The sequence below is a fragment of the Apteryx rowi genome, unplaced genomic scaffold (assembly GCF_003343035.1).
Source record: "Apteryx rowi isolate R43461 unplaced genomic scaffold, aptRow1 scaffold_7, whole genome shotgun sequence".
In the NCBI taxonomy this organism is placed as follows: domain Eukaryota; kingdom Metazoa; phylum Chordata; class Aves; order Apterygiformes; family Apterygidae; genus Apteryx; species Apteryx rowi.
Window position 1 is genome coordinate 987,814 of NW_020450982.1, and position 17,376 is coordinate 1,005,189.

The following is a 17,376-nucleotide window of genomic DNA, read 5'->3' on the forward strand; positions in this document are numbered from 1 at the left end:
TCCCGTCCCCTCCCCGCGCCGGGGGGCGCCGCCCGCGGCCTGGGGGGTCGCCGGGCGYCGCCGCGCCGGTGGCGGGAAGGAGAGAGAGAGAGGGAGGAAGGAGAGCTGGAATTGTCCCTTTAAGAGCACAGCAATTCCGCTAACGCCTCGCGTTTGAGCTTCAGGTCCTGCCTCGAGGTGACGTGAGGGCGAGGGGAGGTGTGGTGGCCCCGGGCAGCCGTCGGGAGCACCGAGAGCCCAAGGTGACCGCGGCCCCGGCGGGGGCGGCTCGTCCCCCCGGTCCGAGCAGCTGAGAGGTTGGGTCAGGTCCGCGGTCCGTTTTGGTGTTCATGTTAAAAAGTGCAAACGTTCGTTGGTTGGTTGGTTTTGCAAGTTCAGCCCTGACTTGGCACCAGCTAAAACGAAGGTGGACATTTAGTCAGTGTGTGGCTGTTGAGTTACAAATTCGCCTTCCTGATATCTAGATATACGAATACCCAGGGAAAATTCAAGTTATTCAACCGTTGGGTGCCTCAAGCTGGAGCAGTCTGAGAATTTGACTTTTAAGGACCTCAAAAAGCAGCTGAGCAACTGGAGTTGCACTGCAGAGGACGAAGGACGGTGGTGTGGCTGGAGCAAAGGCTCCAGAGAAGGGGAGACCAGGAGGAATCAGTGAATATTGGACTTCRGGAAAGAGAAAGGCCACGTTACTATGAGATTTCATGATAATGGTGATGTCATCACCTCTATGTTGTTCAGATCAGATTTAGTCAGGTCAATTGGTTTTATGTTTGGATTGAGGGTTAACTTATTCTGAGTTTATACAGGAAAATGACCTTCTTCCAAAACCTGAATTCACATTCTTATTTTTTCTTTATGACTCTCTTTCTCCTTCTGTTCTCCTTTTTTTGCTCATCTTATCCTTTTCTATCTGTTTCCATTGAGGTTTTGTGCATACCAGAATTCAACAACCATGGCAAAAAGAGATTTATCACAGGATAGAATCATACAGTTCCAAGAATGGTTCAGTTTGACTATTTGACACAGTATTCTCAAATTAAGTGCTCAAGAAGTGTTTAGAAATATAGGAAATGCTGAGCTATCTTTGAATTTCATACTGTTATTTTACCTTGGGAGATTTTTCTTTTTTTTTATTCAGAACTCAGATAACAATTTTCCACTCAAAATTATTACTACACTGATTGGGAACAAAAAAAATTACTTATCACAGTTCTATTCTTAGTCTTACGCAATCTTCCACTCATACTTACTAATGTGATAAGGCAGATCTGGATTTGAGCTGGAGTGAGAGTGAGTTCTTTCTCCAACCCTGATGGAAATTTGCCTTTGAAGAAAGCTAAAATGTTGAAGTGTTATTAGCAATAAATTCCTTGTACATTTTTTTTTTTACCAATCAGTAAACTCATTTATATAGTGCAATTAATTTATACTTGCCATGATTCTTGGGTGATATTAATTGGCACTCTCAGCTGTTCATATTAATGGGAATGATTTATATAAAACACTAGAAATGAATTTTGGATTAGCTCCCTCAGAGACTGAATTCACTAGGTAATTGCTGGAGAACTGACATAAAAAAAAAACATTCTCTTTTGATGAGATTCAGAAACAGGACTTGATATGGGAAGTGGGTGTGGGAGGCTCTTCACTGATCAGTGGATCATGTGCATGATCTTTAATGTCAGAAGAAAACCAGATCAACTTGTTTGTCCATTCCAGTTACAAAACACAAATCTCTTCTTCCAATAAGAGCAAGTGGTTTGGACTTCAGAAAATATGTTGTCCTCTTTCCACTATTACCAGCATCATTTTAATTTGTTGTTACATGTGTGCCCACAACAATTCTCAGTTCTGCTGAGTGAGGAGTGTATTTCAGCCTAACAGTGAGGTCATTCAGCTTTCAGAGAAACTAGAACAGATCAAAGACCTTTGCAGGACACGTGTGAGTAATGGACAAATTATCTATAACTTTAAGAACTGTATCCAAAACAGGATACTTCCGTTCTTTGAGTGCTGGACCATCTGTCCCTGTTAATATGAGTCTCTTCTGCAATGAAGCTCTGGCTCTACTATGTCTTGTAAAACCTGCCAACTTCCCTGAATGCCTGCAACCCAGACTTTTCTGCAAATCTTTAATTGACTTACCAGTACTCAAATTGGCTTCCAAAAGATTGCTTTGGCTATACTAATGCCACCATTCAAAACATTTGGTCCCATGGAACTATGTATCTGGCTTTCCATTTCTTATTACTGTTATCAAGCCTTTCTGATGAAATCATAAACATAAATATATGGGTACTGCACTATGTAGCAATTAGAACAATAACAATTTTTGTAATCATAAAAATAATTGTAATCTCAATCTAAGCTACAATTAGCATGGAAAGCACACAGTCTCTTATTAGATCATTCTGGTTCCACAATATGCTGGCCAGCAGAACTGGGCTGGTTGCATTTTGCAGCAAGTTTAAAGAGTTGCTCTGACAGCTTAGAGCAAAAGGGACTTGAGGAAGAAGCTCCACCTTCTGATTCAGCCATTCGGTTTGGAGACAACTCAAAGTGGATAGTACTTCTGCGCTGCACTCGAGCTGAGAGCAAACATTTATCCTAACATTTGGGGAACCCATTTCTACCAGCCAAGCTTCTAAGAAACAGAAAATTAGAACTAATTTTTAAATTACTAGTAGAACAGCTATCTGGATTAGCATCAATTCTCAATCTTGGACCTACATGGAATGCTTTTTCCTAAGAGCATTATCTAATTATTAAGAGCAATCATCTAATTATTAATAGGCAAAAAGCTACACAAATTACCTTCAAAAGTAATATGATGGCAAATTATGCAATTAAACAAAATTGTCATATAAAGATGGTGTAACTAGCCCTGATTAGGAATAACAGCTGAAGCTGACATCATGGTTAGTGAAGAGAGAAGACAAGGTGTTCTACCAAACACGAGTAGTTGGCTCTTCAGGAAGACAGACGCAAGCCTAAGGTCTGTCGCTGAAAGGGGAACACAYGTTTGAGGAGTGTGTGCTTGCACTACAGTGAGATGCTATCACTCACAGGACTAAAAAAGTGGGATTGATAGTAGGAGAATTATAAAGAGGAGGATCTGCTTAGTCACCCTGTTATTTGACTCCCGTGTGTATTGGCGAAGGAATGAAATCTGTGAAGAGGATATCGTAAGTCTTGGGCCCTGTTTCAGTTCAGCTGAGGTACAGCTGTAAGCARATTGCTTTTCCAGTGCATACTTCAGTTTACCTCTCCGTCAATTTGTGGTAATGATGGAGTAGTCTCACAATTGCAAAAATGTTTGYATTTTGAGATCCTCTCTATGAAAGTGAATACAAGTATAAAATATTCTGTTGTGTTTTTTCATGTTAYTCTAGAGCCTACCAACTTCTAGTCCTGTTAACTGGCTATCTTTCATACAATGGATTATTCRTTAATTGAATTGCCCCAGTCAATGTATATTTTATAGATTTGGGCTTCAGAGAGTCAATTCTTTGCTTTACAAAGCTAAATAATTAAGAGGGAAAAAGTAATTTTGAGCCTCAGGAAATAAGAAGACATTTCAGACAAAATGTAAAGGAAGGGGGAATCAATGAAGCAGAGGGAAATAGGAAGATTTATTGTACATTTTGACAYGGGTAATTTCATGGTGCAGATGGAGCCCTGATAAGTAGCTTGTGTTTGATATRTGATGGCCTCAGTATCTACAGTTTTTTAGATGTTATTGTTGGTAAATATTTCATAATAATGGCTCGTTTATGTAAACAAAACAAGTTGCACCCTTTCACACTTATCCTTCTAGAGATAGAATAATAATATGGGTAATACTGTTTCCAACACTGAACCTAGCCAAACAATCTTTATTGCCATTTTTATTAGTGGAGTTGTTTCCTTTCTTTTTCMTTTTTGGATAGGCAAAGTTCTTTTTACTGAGCTGAGCTTTAGAGATGATGTGCTCTTTAGTTACCGAACATTTACAGTGCAGCACTGGCTCAGTCATTTAACTTTTCTGTGCTTTTATTTACCCTGCTTGTAAAATAGGATTATTTATAATTTTAGAGATACAGTTATGTACTGTAATGCAATTTCTACTTAAGTAGAAGTGTGCAAAATTTAAAGGCTTTTAGTAAACATGCAATTTCCGCATGTAGGGGATGATTACAGGATRATTTTGAGACTGAGTTACTCAACTGTAAGGAAGCAAGAAATAATGGGACTATTATTTCAGATGGTTTAAATAAAGCAGTATATCCATCAGAGATAGCACTTGTAAAACATGTAAGTTATTTAATCTTTTGAACACTGATTCTACACGAATACACTATAACAGAAAATGATAAATTCATAGGTTCATAATGGATTGTCACTTTCTACCACAGTTTGAATTTTCCCTGGCTGATACTGAAGATTAAAGAAAAGACCTTCAGAAAACAGGTACAAGGCAGTGACTTCTAGATATGGGTGAACAAATAATACAATAAAACATCTTCCCACARTTTTCACTGTAAACTTGAATTGAAGCTTATTAATTTTCTTCYTTGCTTCAACTTCTTAGACCAATAATTTAGATTCAGTCTTTTTTAGGAGGATTTTCTAAAAATCAAATGCTGTTTTTTGATATAATTATTATATCATATTAATTTAATATTTTTAGGTTATCTTTTTCATACATTTTTGTGCACCTTGGCTCAGAATTCTTTCTCTCTCTTGGCCGTCATAGAGAACATTCATTCTAGTCTATAATTCAAAGAGATTCAGCTATTAATAGTAGTAACAGCTCTTCCCTCTCTCTCTTTAACCCTCCGCATATCTTTCTTTCTATTTTAGGTGAGASAGAAGGATCATCTATTGTTAAAGTTCTGCAGTACTTCCTTTGTAAGAACCTATTTTCAACTGCTCCTTATCTTGCCAAACTTTATTATTTGGRCTGAAGTTTTCTGTCCTGTGTTTCTGTCTCCCGCTGTTTTTTGTAGAGTTTCACTAAGGGGTAGGTAGTGAGGCTTGGAGTCATGGGAGGAAGATTTAAAATGAATGAGAGGTCAGAAAAGAGAAAYAGGGACCCTAGTGGAAGGGTTAAGGCAGGAAAGCTGGAAAAGATGAAGTGGAAGGGAGGTCTGAAGTCTGAGGTGGAGGAGCAACAGCTCACATGGTAAAGCAGGAACTGAGCGAGTGAAGACATTAGGGCCAAGAATTTAGTGATGCAGGCACTGAATTAGGTTGCGGTAGGAAACGGGAACTGAAGGGAGTAACTTAAAGTGACTGGGACAAAGTGAAAGGAGAAGGCAAAGAGGACAAGGCTTTGGAGGAACAGGAGGAAGTCTGTGCTCACTAGAGGTCATTTAGCTATGGAGCTTGGAATAGAACCCAAATTTCCTGCTTGTCCCCATTCCTTTTCTGTCAGCACACATTATGTCACATATACTTCTGTCAAATATATGTGAAATCCTGCGGTAAAATGTGTGCCTCATTTCTCTTTCATGCCAATAATGACAAACTATTACTGTTATCAGTTATTTCATTAAGACGTGGCAAGTTTTGTACAATAGTTTGAAAGGTTGCACATGACTCGTGGTTGTCAATATGAAATTCTGCTCGTTTTCTGTGTTTGTTTTTAAATATAAGGAATTAAATGTACAAAATTACATTCAAGGAATATTAGGTTACTCAGAATTTAGAAGTGCCAGACTTAGGGCTGATAACATGATCACACACTAATTTTTTAAGAGAGTCCTCATTTTGCAGTGGGTGATTTAARTATTTTATTTGCTTGTTCTTTTTTAATGTGTGGTCAAAAATTTATTTACTGCATATTAACCATATCCACTGTGAATACAGAAAAATGYCAAGCTGAGCTTTTTGTAATAATTATGACTGCTTCACAGACATTAATTCATTTTCACAGTGCCCTGTGAGGTGAGGGGTTCCGGCATTTATCTGTTTTGCAGTTATCAGAATATTGCATTATATACCCATCTCTCATACCTGACTCTGGAGGCACAGATGCCTATTGCACATTCTCAGTAATTTTTCTTCTAGTAGGAAAACTGAAGAGACATACTTCGTAAAACGCTTCGGATCCTTGAGCGGAAAATTATAGAAAAGTTCAAAGCATTGCTTCTAATTACTATAATGGTATTTTCTTACCATGCAAAAACATTACTAACCCAGCRACGGGGACTCTTCTGTCTCTTGTTTAGCTGACATCTGGAACGCACTTTTCCTCTGCATTTAAAAATGCATTGAAAAAAATCTTCTGATTTAAAAAAAAAAAAGTAAGATACTGCAAAATTCTACAAACAATCAGAATCATAATAGAAGTGTCAGTTCAGCCTTGTTATTGATGATGGTGCTCTAAATCTGATGGGAAAGAAGTCACGTAGTGCATTCCTTCATGCTTCATGCATTGCATCTAATTACAGGAGGATGTGAAGCTGGACTTTTCACACCTGATACTGCTATTGTGTTAGTCACAAGCAATGACATGCCTTTCTTACCAATTATTTTCTTGACAGARCTTCAATTTTCTTTCCTAGCTGCAAGAACTCATTTTTATTCCSCTCTTCTCTTGCTGGAGGTGGATTTGTTTCCATCTTTGGATTACTGCTTGATTTGGGGACAATGTAAAGAGAATCAGTTTCAATAGCCTTTCTGCCTCTGGCTGAAGTTAGAAAGCCTTATTCAGTTTCAATTCCTTTTTCACTTCAGTAGTGAAGATAAAGAGCAGTTGTGCTACGTAAACTGATAATCTAACGGAAAGATAAAAAGTAGATTCTCATTATGAACACCTAACATAGMCTATGACTTGATCAAATGCTTCGTAACTTTAATCAAATACAGTCTACTAATAACACCTAGCACTTAAATGGTTTTGTATGTCTTTGGGACACTCTACAGATCTTTCAAATCAATTACATTTGTACAATAGCTATTAATATACAAATGAGGCACATGATTGTTAACTTTTTATTTTATGAGTCCCTCGTTGTCACCACACCATGTGGTCTGTAAAGGATGGAGTTGCTCTGAGTGATAGGCTAGGCCTTTTGAAGTTGGACCAGGTGAGCTATTGGTCAGGTCTCCACCTCATCAGTCCTGGTTTGGTGTAACGGTCACCAGCTAGATCTCAGGTGGATGTTTCATTTGGTCTGTCTTAGTCTGGAGACAGACTGGAGAAGGCTGCTTAAATTGTCAGCTGACTTTGTATTGGTGCAGATGAGGAATGATCACATGTTCTCCTATGGAGTGCTCTTCTTTGGGGAAGAAAAGAAATAAGCTTCTATATACTTAAATAACTYCTTGAGCTGCTCCAGTTTGATTCATAAGAGCTGCCTGACTGTGGCATTAGRTCACTAAGGAAAAAAATTGGTGACACAGGGAATGAGCAGTAAATATTAGAGCTTCTTATCTGACATATTCAGTCACATCAAAGGCTTCCAAAGTGAATCRGTTGGAGCCTATCACTAGTTGCCTGGGAACTACTTCCCATTTTGGTTCTCTTGGGAGTGTTTGTACATACAGATYAAAAAGCTCTTGTGCCAAAAGCCTAAAACTCCCCTTCCAACCTTTGTGCATTTTCTCCAAGTCTTGGCTGAGGTCTGTTGGGAGGATATTGGGAGRAGGCATTCATACTAATCCTGCTCTGACGTTACATCAGACTTCAGGTTTCAAGGCTTTTAGTTTGGCACGTTCTTATCAAATTTCTCCAGGCACTAACTAAAATGAACATTTACAGTCCAGGCAATAAGTTTTGGTGAGAAGTGTTGTGTGGATGAGAAGCCTGTTTCTTATTTCTGTCTTGCACATCTGTCAGAGGTCCTCTGGGGACCTAGGGACTCCCTGGAATCTTTGCCTGTCTAGTGTCCTCTGCTTATTATCTTCAAGTGGTGTCCTTGTTTCGAACATTTGGCCCTCACTCTTATTTCTGCTTTTTTCATTTTTTGCCTTAAATGTTTTGCTTCTGGGCTCTGTGTTCTGCCTTTTGGGTTGAAAGATAGTCTTTTTGCCCTGAGTAAGTCTAGCATAGCTGCGCACAGTACAAACAGGCTGGTATCTCTTTTTTCAACTTTCTCCCAGCACTGGTCAAAGTGGCTGCCTCTCAGGCTAGGAAGAAGAAAATTGGTAGAGAAGCTGTCTGAAGCCTGGGGGACAATTTCTCTGTTTTCTCCTGAGGAAAACAGTTCTGTCAACTTTTCTCCCCTAGGATCTCCACTGTCTTCCTTCTCACAGTACTTTTATTTTTTATTTTGGTCTCCCCTATTTCATTCCTGATTGCTGATTGTTGATTGTTGATGCTGCTCCATGTATCTCAACTAAAGCAGATGTATGGGGCAAGAAGAGATCAGAAATTGACTTCTAAACAGACCACTTCATCAAACCTTATCACCCAATCTGTTTGGCATCCATTTTGATCAATGCCTGGAAGACATTGATGAGCAAGTGCTAAACTCAGACATAGATCTAGGCCTTTAGTTCCCCAACTTCTTTCCTGCCCAGTCCAGGATATCAATCAAAGTGATTGGGATCTCCTACATGAGGTCTTGTCCACCTTCCTGGAACTCAAACATTTTAGCAGTACATACCAGYGGTGTTTTCACAGGAAATGTTTTTTGAATTAAAGAGAGAAAAAAACACTTAAAGCATTTCCATTTCGGAGGAAGTTAGAAGGGAAGTTAGTTAGAAGTAAGTTAGTTTGGTTAAGTGTCATGTTAAAAGGTTTGAAGTCTGAAGAGGTGTATAGGGCATTTCTTTAGCTCTTTCCTGGGAGTTAGGCATTACAGAAGATGTATGATCCAATAGMAAGAAGTAAGATATGGTTATTAGTGCGTTCACTAATATGATATCAGATATAGTCTCTCTTCCAGCCAAGACTAAGCCAATACACCTCTACTGAAGCCCAATTTTAATGATGATTGCATTCATCACTCTTCTACACCTGGAATTTGCACAAGGGGTTTTGACAGGAATTGTTTCTGTATTGCTGCCAAAGTGCCAGTGGAACGTATCAGTGCAGCTCACTGTGACAGAAATGATGAACATCTCAACAGAAATAGTCAAAGCAAAATCAAGCTAAGTTATCTTAATTTACAGTAGCAGTGCTGTTTGTCTCATGGAAGAAAATGTAATTACTTTATTTGTCCGTTGCCTTCTATTTCTCACTTTAACTAACTGCTGACAAATCAATCAGCTTTTATGTGACATGACTTGCTTTCTCTTGTTTTGATTAACTGAAGGTGCTATATCAGTACAAACATGGAATCAGAAGATCTACATTCCATTTCTTGATTTTCATTTACTTGTTACATGCTTTTGGGAAGATGGTGTCACCCACATGCTTCGGTTGTTTCATCTATAAGATGAATATAAAGCCCTTTTCTTGCTGCTGTGAGGTTGCTGTAAGTCTCAATAACAGAATATACTAATTATCATCCTTGTCTAAAATTGTTCCACTTTCCTGTTCTTATTACTACTATAGTTACGTCASTAACAAACATTCCTGTACGTTGACTTTTTTCTTCTCCTTACAAATATTCGTGTTTTGAACATCATTACATTCAGCATGGAATAAACATAGAATAAGACACATACCATTTCCCCCCAAAATGTTAAAACTGCATTTAGCAATTAAAAAGAACAACTCTTTGGGTTTTTTTTTGTTTTTTTTTCCCCCCGTAATCAAGGATAGATTTGAAGTTTAATAGAAAGACTCACTGAAAATTACTTTTCTAATGGCATAAGTAAGAATGCATCCTCTTAGTTCTAAAAATATTAAGAGCCAAGTTCACAGAATGAATGTCCGAATCATGTAAATTTATGAAGACAAAGCACCCAGTGCAAAACACTGTCAATGTTAAACTATAATTATATTATCTGGATTGTAAAGAACAAGGAATCCTCAGGTGATGACAGGACTGCAAGACTTGTCTTGAGCTGTGAATTCTGGGCTGATTCATGAAAGCTACAGCCTGTGAACGGAGTGTTGTATACAGCCAATTAAGTCATACAGTCAATGAAAAAAGACTGCAAAAAAGATTGACAGAATCACCGTATCACTTTTGATCACACATGTTCGCTAGCAGTCCATGTTGATCGACTTCATATTAACAAGTTCTCTAAAGCAGCACACAAATGTTTTTGCAAAGTAGCTAGTTTATTTATTGGGGACTGCTTCCATCATGCCTACAAACAGCTGTGTAAACACATATGTGAGATGAAGCCTCTTTGCTCCTGAGCCAGTGCAGCAAAGCAGCTCTGYTATCTGTGAATACATGTATATGAATAAGATGTAATCATGCAGCTTGGGTGATTCTGCAGGCTTCCTTCCAATGATGACTGTAAGTCAGCATTTGTACCAAAGTAAAGAAAGATAAGAATAAAAGAGGATGGAATTTCAATGCTTATTTTTCTTTGCTTCACTGGCTGCTATTTTATAATTGAATTGCATTTTGAATTTCACATTCAAAAGGATCAGACTGAGACACTGATCTCCCCACTCCAAAGGGAAGTTTGAATTTTTATCTCATTACAAGTCTATGATTCAGAACTCTGATCTCACTAAACATTTTTTACATCAGAAGCTCCTACTCTAAATTGTAATCTCTTTTCTGCTGCAAAATAAGGCCTGTAAGAGATCTGTAATGTTTTTATATTACTGCAATTTGTTCTCAGAAGCTCTGAAGACTTCTTGTTTAAAAAAAAAAAAGGTATACAAATGACAAGAATTGTGGCTGTAAAAACAATTAAAGCCAGAATCCTACATAAGGCCAAACATAAATAGTAATCCCCCTAACCTTTAAGGGTTTCCACATTCTCTCTCAGGTGTAGGAATTTTAAAAGCCTAGCTATAGTACAAAAGTAGCCTTTATCTCTGGAAATCCTCTAAGTTCTTGGGCAGAATGTGAACGAGAACCTATCAGCAATATGGAAATATGTCTCTGCCAGTGTTAAAGAGCTTTGTAGGCTTTCTTTCAAAATAATGCAGATACATTTCATCGCTTGTATTTAAATCTTGTACCAATTATTATAATAACTTTTAAAATATTSATCTTCCACGTGACAATATAAAAGGAAGAGAAATAACAAGCATACAGGTTGACTATGATAAGCCTATGCCAAAAGAGAACCTGGCCTGACGGTTGGGAGAGTGCTGATCATTCATTACTTTTCTGGAAATAACTGATGTTTTAATGCTGCCAGTCTGTTCTATTTAGAAAGTAAACCATTCAGCTCATAAGTCAAGGACTGAATTTTATTTAGAAGAGTGATAAGAAGTCCCTCCCCCACCATGAAGTCACTTTTTGTTGAGTCACCGTCTGGTCCCAGAGAGGTTGTCTTATTCAGAACAGATAATTAGTACAAATAGTAAAAGGGACCAGTAAGTGGAAGAGTAATTAGAAGCGTCTGTGTAAATATGGAGGGTTTTTTAATTATTTTGTAAGTTACTGAAGTATATAAGCTAAGATGGATAGCCAGGCTCTATTGATAGTGAGGTGCTATCTGACTGGCTGTTTTTTTCAGAAGGTTTTTATTTCATTATTCTCCCGTTGTTTTGGCTCAAGACGATGATGGTTTCCTGAGAACAGCCGATTTCCTGCATTTCTGCCATTCAAGGGGATAGAGAGCTTCATGAAAAGTGAGTTTATAACTGGCTGTCAGTGATGTAATACACAAGAAAGGCCAAATCTCTGTAGTTGCTTGGCACCTGGCTCTTCCATCACATCAATACATCTATTACAAATATAGTACACAGCCTCTTTTCTTTCTTCGTTTATGACTTCTGTTCATATTACATTGTACTTTTGGAGCTCCAGCCTCCATGTAAGACAGTATTTCATGCATTAATTAATTAACTTACAACTTTTTTGTGTAGTATTATCAACTCTATTAACTGAGAGGAAAATCAGGTCACAGACAGATTAATTAACATGCTAAGTATCAGCAAGGAGACATTGACAATGSAAGGAGCAAAGTCCAACACTGATGGTACCCAGTCAGGATATCACATGGATGCTGAATGCAGAAATCTGTAGCAGCTTTTTCTCGTACAGTGCTTTAGTGCATGCACAATCCTTGGGAGGGAAGAAGTAGGCGGTGTGCGTCTTAGAGCACTGAGCCCCCAGCAAGGAGTTCAGAGTGTAGCTTATTTGTTGGACCAGGTACCTTTCAGCCTACTAGATATTATTTGAACATTGATTCTTTGGGGTTATTTTCAATAAGTATTAAAGTACTTAGAAATAACATTTTAAAGAATATAAAGTAAACAGAGAAAAGCATTCACTGTAAGTTTGGAGATGCACAATAAACTCAGGTCATTTTTGTTCACTGATATTCTCATCAGCAGCATTTATGGAAATCTTGTGTCTGGTGGAGAACTTAAGGAAGAGTGTATCTAAGGACAGACTCATGAGAAGTTGATTTGCATTGATCCCAGCCAAGTGAATTTTGGCTACATCAGTGGAATGTTTTTCTCTAGAAAAAGTAGGGGCTGAGGTGAGGCTCAGTCTCCTGAGTTTTGTGGGACAAAAGCAGGACCAGGGCACTCTTTTAGAGCCAAGTCAGAATGATTTCACCAAGTGATGATTAGGCTGTTGTGCTAAAATCAAGCTACCACTACTGGAATCAAATCACAGTGATCCTCTTCCATCCTACACATGCACATAGTCCCCCTTTCAAACCATTGTCAACAGAAGCATCTCAAACATCCCTTGTATCCTCTGCTGTCCCACTGTTATAGAGAAAGGGAGAGAATAAGCATGAATTATGAACTAAACCAGAAGAAAAATCTCAAAACTGTCATGGCTATACTCACCTTTCAGAATACAAGTCTGCTTACTTAATATATTGTGATCCTTCAACTGTTCTCATTTTCTGGAATTAGTTTAGAAGATCTCATTGTTGAACAGGTATCTTGCAATGCTCTGAGATAAAAGAGCATGCCTTGTCTCTTAGGTCTGTASATTGACAACTTGGATCAAGTTTTCTAGCCTAGGAAAGGAACGCTGCTCTGTGCTGACCTCAGCTTCTGTGTAGAGGCAGCTGAAAAAGGTCAGCCGTTATCACCAGACAGGCCCCCACTGTTGCCTATGCCTAACCGCTGCAGCATTGGCATAAAAGATGYAGCAGAGCTGAGTTTTGTTCTTTCTGATCCAATGTGGTAGGCATTATTGCGTTGATGGGCCGGTTATGTGGTATTAGATCACAGTCTCACCCCTACTGTATGGTGAACATTCAGATAAAACTCAGGTATTTCCTTCTGCTCTGCATCTGCTTCTGCCGAGTGGTTTTAATATGGTTCAGAACTAGTTCCCAAATATCTTTGTGCTTTGGCTACCTCATCCATCAAAGAGTATATAAACTGTTTTGTGTTTTGCCAGTGACATTCTCACTCCGCGATTTGTTAATATCATGTAGCTAAGAATACCTGATTTCTCTGTATGCTTGACTCTTTCTTTAAATGAGCCAGAGGTAAGCTTGTTAAATTTGTTTTATTTTGGTTCTACAAGTAGTTGCAGTATAACTTCATGGTGTAGGACATATTTGGTTGATCCAATAGTTGAAGGTAGCATAAAACTTGTTTTGCTTTATCAAGTGGATGTCCAGTCTTTTTAAAGTAATGATTGTGGTCAGCTATTTATTGAATATCATGAGCTGAAGTTGCTGATGTGTTTGAAATGGTACAGTGGGTACCATTCAGGAGAGAGAAACTGTGTCTGATTTTCCACCTAGGTTTCATGCCAGAATCACAAAGGAAACTTGAGTGAAATGTCCCTAGTATACAACTACATTACCAGAGGTGTTTGTAAGGACAGCTAGGCCATTTGGTTTAGTTCTCCTTACAAGGCCAAAATAAAAACAGTTTTTAAACCCCCTCTCTGCTGCTCATTACTGTTTCAATATAGCACATTCCACTTCAGAGTAGAGTTTTGGATATCTGTAGGTCTGTTTTCATGCTCTTATGAGAAAAAATTCTGGGAGTCTAGAAGTGTCCTGTCTGATTTTGAACTGTGCAGTCAGGCTTTTAAGTCATTTCTTTTCCCTCTAGTGTGCCATAGGGGCCATATGACTGCATATAATCATGTGTCATTTGTGTCATCTTTAAACATGCCAAGAGTTTACACCTTCAAATTTGCAAATGTAAGAGATTGAGTCTTAGATGATGACTCTCAATATGTAAAAGTGCACATCTGTTAACTTGCAATACTATTTTCTCCGTAAAGCAGACAAGCTGCAAAACAGATAGTCTTATACTAAATATATAGTGCTGTTTTACTGTTGCCAGGATTTTCCCTAGGGAAGACTTCTATCAGATGAAAAGAGTGTCAGAACTCATGAGCCYGAAAAGTCATTTCTGATCTCTGCATGCCCCTGGTGTATTTTGGCAGACAAATACAACCCAACGCAATTTGGTCTGCAATATTTCTGAGCATGTATTCATGAAGAACTTATCACATGACTAGATACGAATTAATCTATAACCAAAAATGGTTACATTTATTCTGTAACTTTGTTTAAAAGACCAAAACATTTGTTCTACAAATTATGATTCCAATGCAACAAAGGATTGAAAATATGTCACATGCGTAATTTAACCATGGAAATGCTTCTATTAAGTTCTGAGAGAGTATCCATGTGCTTAAAATTATATGCCCTGCTCAAATTTGTTGCTGTATCGAGGCTTGCCTATGTAATACTTACCTTAGTTCCTTTTAAGCTGGTAAGAACAACATCAGCTCTAACAGTCAACAGCATTAAGTTATTCATAGCACTCGGACATCTGCTGAGACTTCAGACTAAAGATCTTTTTAGCCCATACTAAAATAATAATACTAACAATTACAGCCTCATTGTTCTTTGACAAAAAAACTTTGAAAATCTTGTCAGCAAGAACTCTTTCCATCTCAACAAAAACATAGTGTACAGGTCCCCAGCTCTTAACCCCAGCATGCTTTAAGAAGAATCTAGTCTTGTCCAATGTGCAACGTTACTGACAAGCAAAAGCTTTTTTTGTGCTTCATAATGCTTTTTTAAGTAGGACAAACTATCTGTTGATATAGTATGAATTGCTTTCAACTGATCATTGCCATTATAGCCCTTCAGATTTCTAGAATTTGTCTTATAAAGAATGCAGGATCGGAACTATGTAAATCCAAAATTCTGTTTGAAGGGAGACACCCTAAATTGAAATAGAGCCTAAAATATCTTGTAAAGTATGGTCTGGGCTCATCAGGGCTTCAGTTATAAAACAAAGAAATACTTTTTAAGGAGACTATTTACAGCCCTGCAGCACCTGCTAATAGCATGCTGGGGCACTGAATTAGTATCAATACACAGAGGAAAAGATAAACAATCTGTAAACTCATAAACGATCTCCTTTCCTAGCAGCTAGTCTCCATCCCAGTGCAGAACATCTGGCCCTGATCCTGCTTTCTTTGTGACGTTCCTTTGTAACTGTTGTCTTAGACACAGTGATTCGTATAAGGATACGAATCCAACAACTGGATGGACTGTGGAATACACTTTCCTCCTCTTCATCAGAGGAGGAAAATACAGATGTATTCACTGCCACTAGCAGCAATTTCCTGTRCTGTTAAGTTACACTCCAGGGGAGAACTAGCTGATGTAATATGGAACATACTCATTAGTATCGACATAACCTGAACRTTTCCATCGCCCATTTGTCTCAAAGATTCCCCTGTCTTGGGCTGCAGTCTGTCCATCCATTTCCTTCTCATTTCTCCCTGCTTACTTGCTCTCTTTGCTTTTGTATTTCTGCTACTTCTTCCTTTTATTCCCCTCCCCCGCCTTTTTCTTTTTTACTAAGAATAAACTCCTGGCTCTCAGCTTCATTCAGGCAAATTCAGCTCGCTTTGTGCAGCACAGTCTTTCTTTGGGGCCTTTCTGCAAATCSTAAAGTAGCTCCAGCTCCTACTTCCTTAGACTGCTCCACAGAACARGGTCCAACAGTGACCTCAGGAGACAGCAACTTCCCAAAGCATGRGAGCCATCGCTTACTCTAGAATCAACACTTTTGTTTCCAGTAGTTCTGCAGTACTCTTCTTCCCCTCTTTTTCTGCAAGCCAGTGCATGCCATAACATTTGCCTTTGATTTCAGCTGGAGCATTTTTGGATACTGACAAGCTATAACGGCAATGATCAGTTGRAAAAAGTTCATACTGTGGTCAGGGCAATTAAGGCTTATTGGTGCACTTGGGCCCTGACAGCTATATGGACAAATATTGTTTGTGCTACTCTAAAAAGCATTACAAAGCACAAAAAAGCTTTCACTTGTCAATAATACTGCAATCGGACAAGACTAGATTCTTCTTAAAGCATGCTGGGGTTAAGAGCTGGGGACCTGTACACTATGTTTTTGTTGAGATGGAAAGAGTTATTGATGACAAGATTTTCAAAGGGTTTCTGTCAAAGAACAGTGAGGCTGTATTTGTTTGTGCTCTTATTTTAGTATGAGCTAAGAGGACCAGGAGTCTGAAGTCTGAGCAGATGTTGGAGTACCACATTTGAAAAATGTAACATTTGAAAACATTTGAAAAATGTAACATTAAACATTATAACATTAATGTAAGGTTAAACCAGGGACCATTATATAACAATGTAACATTAAATATTTGAAAAGATGATTTTCTTGTTGAAATATTGATTCTCTAATGTTCATCTCTACATGCAGCAAAATCAGATGATGTTATGAATTGAAAACATAAGCTTAACCAGACTGTATGAGGTGAGAGTAATTTTTCTAAGGCAAAATGATAATGTCAGACAGAAATGTCCATTTCCTATAGGTTCTGATCCTACAGATGTTCAAAAGGCTATTTAAATATCATCTGATAACCTTTACTGAGTGAAAGAATGTAGGGATTCTTCTCATAGTTTTTGGATAATTTTTGCAGAGACTTCTTCATATTTCTTTCATTTCAGTTTTATAAACATGTTTTCCTCAWGCACTTCCTAATTAACTACCCAGGCAGGTAAAGTGAATTGTGTTTGGTCTTGGTAACTAGAAAGACAAATATCTATTAGGTCTGCCTGGTTTGAAGGTATCCATTTTGGCTTTTGCCCTAGTGCCTGCCCTGTTAATTATGTTCTTTTCTCTTTTTATTTTTTAATTCAGTTCATGATCAAAATGTGAGAATAGAATTGTAGGTGGCAGTGAGATCTCTTTAAGGAATTTATAATTCTCAGCCTTCATCCTAGAGATACACTAACTGACCTTCTATAGTGTGATCAACAATCAATAATTTGAATTGGGAAAGAAACGATTGCCGATGAGTCTTCTTTCCCAGAAAGATCAAATTGAACTCAGTTGGAGAATAACTTTAATTGCTTTGACCATATGAACTTACTGTY